This window comes from Symphalangus syndactylus, chromosome 18 (assembly GCF_028878055.3).
Source record: "Symphalangus syndactylus isolate Jambi chromosome 18, NHGRI_mSymSyn1-v2.1_pri, whole genome shotgun sequence".
Lineage (NCBI taxonomy): Eukaryota > Metazoa > Chordata > Mammalia > Primates > Hylobatidae > Symphalangus > Symphalangus syndactylus.
The window spans coordinates 92,049,367-92,055,800 of record NC_072440.2 but is presented as its reverse complement, the minus strand read 5'-3'; positions in this window follow the sequence as shown (position 1 = coordinate 92,055,800).

The window sequence follows — 6,434 nt, the reverse complement described above, 5'->3', positions numbered from 1 at the left end:
CAGTTGCTGCTCCTTCGTGATTCCCTACGAGGCCCTGGGCCTCAGTCCAAAAAGCTATGGAAGGCCTGCGGGTGCAGGGGAAACGGCCGGCTGGCCGAGAGAGCAAAGGGGAAGAACCGGACGGGCCCTGCCCACATCTGGCAGGCAGGAGAGATGGTGCCAAACGACCTTCGCACCTGGGCCCGGAGACCAAAGATGGCGTCCTCCTCCCCTGTCTTCCCTAGACGGAAGGCAAGAACTTGCGTCGGCCTGAGCTGGGGACCAAGAAAATATCGGAAAGTGTCCAATGTTTCTCTTTAAAAGAATTAAACCTTCCTGGGCCACGCAGGGACTGACCATGGGACCCTGGACTCTCCTCCACCTTCCACCATGGCGCAGGCTCTGGAGCCGAGCAGCCTCCTGCGTCCCCATCTCATCCCGCCACTCCTCCTCACAGCACTAAAAGATGATGGCCTGCTTGTGCCCCTGTTCCTGAATACCTGTTTGACCTCAAAGAGCTCTCGCTTTTGGGGTCTCCGTCTCCCCAAGTCTGTCTAGGAGGCAGGAAGACCTTCATCAGGGTTCTTGAGGGCCGATGTGGGCTCGCTGAGTGCCTGAGTGATGGATGGTCTCACAGCACGGCACCACGGAGGTCCAGCCGAGCTCGAGGAGTCCCTGTGGATTAAAAATGCCCTTTTCGAAGGCTCTGACTGCCTCTGCCAGAGGGTGGCTCCACAGGTCCCTTCAACCCAGTATGGTGGAAAAATAGGAATTTTGGAATCTTACCTTTCTCTACTGCTCAAAACAGAGAAAACTGGGGTCAGGGAGGATTTGATGGAGTCTTTTCATTTTTTAAAATCACTGATGGCCAGGCGCAGTGGCTCACGCCTGTAACCCCAGCACTTTGGGAGGCCGAGGCGGGCAGATCACCTGAGGTCAGGAGTTCGCGACCAGCCTGGCCAACATGGTGAAACCCCATCTCTACTAAAAACACAAAAATTAGCCGCACATGGTGGCGGGTGCCTATAATCCCAGCTACTCAGGAGGCTGAGGCAGGGAGAATCGCCTTGACCTCTCGGGTTCAAGCAATTCTCCCGCCTCAGCCTCCTAAGTAGCTGGGATTACAGTCGCAGGCCACCACAGGCCGGTTAATTTTTTATTCATTTATTTATTTTGTATTTTTAGTAGAGACAAGGTTTCACCATATTGGTCAGGCTGGTCTTGAACTCCCAACCTCAGGTGATCCACCCGTCTCGGCCTCCCAAAGCGCTGGGATGACAGGCGTGAGCCACTGCGCCTGGCCCTTATACTTGTCTTCTTGAGTGCATGTATGAGGCTTTCTCTAGAAGTAGAGCTCTGGATTATAGGTATAAACATCTTCAACTTTCTCAGGAATTGTTGTAAGTAATTGCTCTAAGCCAATTGCTCTCCAAAGGGCTTATAGTAATTTACACTCTCAACAGCAGTTATGAGCATTTCCATTTTTCTACATCCTCCTATGACTTGGTGTTGTTGGACCTTTTATATTTTGCCAGCCGATGCAAGTAAAATTATATCTTATTGCTGTTTGATTTTGAACATCCCTCCCATTAGGAAATGTTTTGCTGAAGCCTTTAGTTGCCGACTGGTTGGACACACACTTTTGTTTACTTATCACATCTGTTTTCCTCTTTCTCGGTAAGAGATTCCTTAAATTTCAATTGGGCTTATGGCTATTTAAAATAAAGATTACCTTTCCCTGCCTCTCTTACAGCCATGCGTAGCCACATCGTTAGGGTTTTGCCAGTGGCACATGAGTAGAAGTGGCACATGCACTTTCAGAAAGGTGTTAAGAGAAGGAGGCATGCTCTCCTTCCCTTTTCTCTTTTCTCCTGGCTGGAATACAGATCTGATGGCTGCCTCTGGAGCAGCCTTCTTGGACCATGAAGTGAACGTGGGAACAGAAGCCATCCACAGCAGAGGAACAAGTTAAAGGAAGCATGGGTCCCTGCCCCATGGAGTATAGCGTCATCCCTGGACTGCCCACGCAGACTTGATACGTGATGGGAAAATGTCTCTTTTTGTTTGTTTAGGGCACTGTTTCTCTGAATTTTCTCTCGCTTGCCAGCAATTCTAATCCTAAAAATACACTGATGAATTCATTCTTCTGTATAAGACTAAGTGGATCATCTCAGGAGAGTATGGGGAGGACAACTGGAAAAGGGAGGAAGAGGTGCCTGCGGAGGAGAATGAGAGGAATGGCTTTAAAGATGCTACTACAAAGAGCCTCTAGGAGGCAGCTCAGCCATCTCCCAGCCCCAGACTGTATGTTAAGTTTGGGGACAATTCCTGCCCAAAAAGAGGTGTAGGCTAGAAGGAGCCGTGTTGGAGAGGGGTTTTCAGAGAACTGTCTGAAGGCCACACCAGCGTATGTCTCCTCTAATGCACCATAGGATTGGCTCTCACTGGGTCCCAGTGCAGGGGCACAGCCCTGAGTGCCATCGGGGGACTCCAGAGGAAGCCCCTCACCCACCACTGCTGCGGAGCTGTCCTTGGGTCTGTTGTGAGACATGAAGACCTAGAGGCAGTGGAAAGTTTTGGTTTCTTCTAAGGAACGAATATGTTCATCCTTTTTTTTTTTTTTTGAGACGGAGTCTCGCCCTGTCCCCCAGGCTGGAGAGCAATGGCATGATCTCGGCTCACTGCAAACTCTGCCTCCTGGCTTCAAGTGACTCTCCTGCCTCAGCCTCCCAAGTAGCTGGGATTACAGGCGCCCACCACCAACGTCTGGCTAACTTCTGTATTTTTAGTAAAGATGGGTTTCACTATGTTGCCAGGCTGGTCTCAAACTCCTGACCTCAGGAGATCCACCCACCTCTGCCTCCAAAAGTGCTGGGATTACAGGCGTGAGCCACCATGCCTGGTCATATGTTCATTCTTAGATATTAAGAAATATATAACCAAGTGTGTCTGCACTTTTGTGCTTAGGCAGCTCCAAATCATGTGGGGACTCAGTGTACAGCAAGTGGATTGGACTTTATGTCCTGCTTCTCTGCTCTCAACCTCAAACCTGCCTTGCCCCTGTGCCGACTGTCTCTTTCTAACTTATAATTTGCCTTGCCTTCTAAGTTGCCTGTAATATTTAGTAGCAGGAAAGAGAGAGAATAATACACCTTTTGTAGATATCATTGGAATTTACACATCCAAATCAGAGTATCTACTTCACCAAAGCGATCCCTTCAAGGGACCACCTTTATCACCTCATGGTGCCCATCATCCTAGGGAGACCTAGGAACCCTTTGTCTATGGGAATAACTTTTTTGTTTTGGAGGAGAAGAGTGGAATATAGTTCATTTATTTGATAAATATGCTAGAGATGGAGCGTTACCCGGTTCCAGGGAGCATGATTCAGTGCCTTCCATGAAAATGGTATCCTGGCCAGGTGCGGTGGCTCATGCATGTAATCCCAGCACTTTGGGAAGCCGAAGTGGATGGATCACTTGAGGCCAGGAGTTCGAGACCAGCCTGGCCAACATGGTGAAACCCTGCCTCTACTAAAAATACAATAATTAGCCTGATGTGGTGGCACATGTCCATAATCCCAGCTACTTGGGAGACTGAGGCACAAGAATCGCTTGAACCTGGGAGACAGAGGTTGCAGTTAGCTGAGATCGTGCCACTGCACTTGAGAGAAAGAGACAGAGAGAGAGAGAGAAGAAAGAAAGGAAGGAAGGAAGGGAAGGAAAGAACAAGAGAAGGAAGGAAGGGAAGGAAAGAGAGAACAAGAGAAGGAAGGAAGGAAGGAAGGAAGGAAGGAAGGAAGGAAGGAAGGAAAAGAAAGAGAAAGAGAAAAAGAAAAGAAAAAAGAAAGAAATGAAGAAAGAGAAGGAAGGGAGGGAGGGAGAGAGAGAGAGAAAAAAAAGAAAAAGAAAGAAAGGAAAGAAGAAGGAGGGAAAGAAGAAAGACAAAGAGAAAAAGAGAAGAAAGGAAGGAAGGAAAAGAGAGAAGAAAGGAAGAAAGAAAGAGAAAGAAAGGGAGAAAGAAAAGAAAAAAAGAGAAAGAAATGAAAGAGAAGGAAGGGGGGAGGGAGAGAAAGAGAAAAAAGAAAGAAAAAGAAAGAGAAAAGAAGAAGGAGGGAAGGAAGAAAGACAAAGAGAAAAAGGAAAGGGAGGAAGGAAAAGAAAGAAGAAAGCAAGAAAGAAAGAGAAGAAAGAAAAAGAAAGGGAGAAAGAAAAGAAAAAAGAAAGAAATAAAGAGAAGGGAGGGAGGGAGAGAAAAAAAGAAAAAGAAAGAAAGAAAAAGGAAGGAAGGAAGAAAGAAAGAAAGAGAAAGAAAAAGAGAAAGAAAAGGAAAGAAAAGAGGGAAGGAAGAAAGACAAAGGGAAAAAGGAAAGGAAGGAAGGAAGGGTGGGTGGGTCCCGTGGAATTGTGCTCTAGAGATTCACAGTCCATAACATCGGGCATGAATGGTGCCCATGGAGTTGTGCAATGCAGCAGTGTTATGCTGCAGAGACCCTACTGGGAGCCAGGCCCAGGGCTAAGTGCCAGAGATACCAAAGTGAAAACATAAGGTTTTCATTTTCTGAGATTTCACAGTCTTTGGGGAAAAACTGAACTAAACAATCATTATAAAACAAAGAAGTGCATGCAATACTAACCTGTTCATCAGCAGCAGTAAGGAAATGATGGATTCCGGATGCAGTTCCCAAAGGTTTCAATGATGAGGGAAGGTTGACGGTGGGTGGGAAGCCATTAGAACCTGTCCTTGGATCAAGAAACAGGATTAGGGCAGTGTATTAGATTCCTGTGGCTGCTGTAATAAATTTCTACAAATTTGGTGGCTTAAAATAGCACCCACTTAGGCTGGGTGAGGTGGCTCATACCTGTAATCCCAGCACTTTGGAATGCCAAGGTGGGTGGATTTCTTGAGCTCAGGAGTTTGAGACCAGGCTGGGCAATATAGTGAGCCCTCATCTCTACAAAAAAATAACAAAAAAATTTGCTGGGTGTGGTGGCATGCACCTGTAGTCCCAGCTACTTGGGAGGCTAAGGTGAAAGGATTGCTTGAGCCTGGGAGGTTAAGGCTGCAGTGAGCCAAGGTCATGCCACTGCACTTCAGCCCGGGCAACAGAGCAAGACCCTATCTCTAAATAAATAAATAAGTAAGTAAATAAGTAAATAAATAAACACTCACTTATTCTTTTACAGTTCTGGAAGTCAGAAGTCCAAAATCAATTTCACTGGGCTGAAATCCAGGTGTGGGCAGGTTGGTGCTCCCTCCCGAGGCTCTAGGGAGAATCCGTCTCTTGCCCCTTTCAGCCTCTGGTGGCTGCTGGTATTCATTGGCTTGTGGTCCCATCACTCCAGTAATCAAAGCTGGCATCTTCAAAGCTCTCTCTGCTCCATCTTCACATTGCCTTCTTCTTTGTGTATAGTGAAATCTCCCTCTGCCTGTCTCTTTGTAAGAATACAGGACTGCATACAGGGCCCACTGGAATAATTCCCAATAATCGCCCCCATCCCAAAATTCTTCACTTAATCACATCTGCACATCTGCAAAGACCCACCATCACCACCTTGTATTGGTTGTTGTTCTATAAGTTAACATTCACAGGCTCCAGGGGCGTGGATATAGCTATCTTTTAAGGGTAATTTATTCAGCCTACCGCAGGCAGATAGAGCAGGGAAAGGACATTCCGAACAGGAAACCCAGCAAAGAGCAGGCAAAGAAGCAAGACAGAGCTTCAGGATGTTCAGGAACTGGAAGGAGTCTGAGGTGGGCTGGACTGGCCGGGGCACAGGACCTCTGGCAAGGGCTGGGTCAGAGGGGGAGAGCCTGAGCAGCGTGTGCCAGTAATGGGCCGTACCTAGGCTGGAGGAGCCAGTGGTTTGCATTTTGAAAAGATCCTCTGGCCATTGCGCGAAGGGCAGGCTGCAGGGAGGGAGACTGTGGGCTGGGACACCCTATGCAGGGGCCGTGAAGGTACAATTGTGGGGAGCCAGCATTGAATAATATGGAGGAGGCAGGATGCGATGAGGCTTGGAGAGGGATGAAGGAGAGGAACAGTGCAATGTGGAAAGTCCTTGGTGAGGGCACATTTCCACCTGGTTTATGTAAACAGCTAGCGTCAAAGGGGCCGAATCAGTGTGTAAAGTGGCTGCCCAGGCTGGGGCAGCGCTGGGTGCCGAAGTCCTGTGGTAGACCCCACCCCGGGGCTCGTGACTCAGTTGTAGGCTGCCTCAAGGACGAGCCTTTGTTGCCTTTGTTGGAAGCTTGGACAGGAAGCTCTCCAGCGGGAGGAGTGCCAATGCCAGCCACACCCTCCCAGGTGCAGCTAGGCCCAGTCACCCTGAGCCATTTCCTGGAGTGAGGCCACTCGCCACTGGCTCACACTAGCCCCTGCCCTGCAGGGCATCATCGAGGATCTGGAGTCTGAGCAGCACCAGGCTGTCTGTGACTCAGCCCCTGTGGGGAAG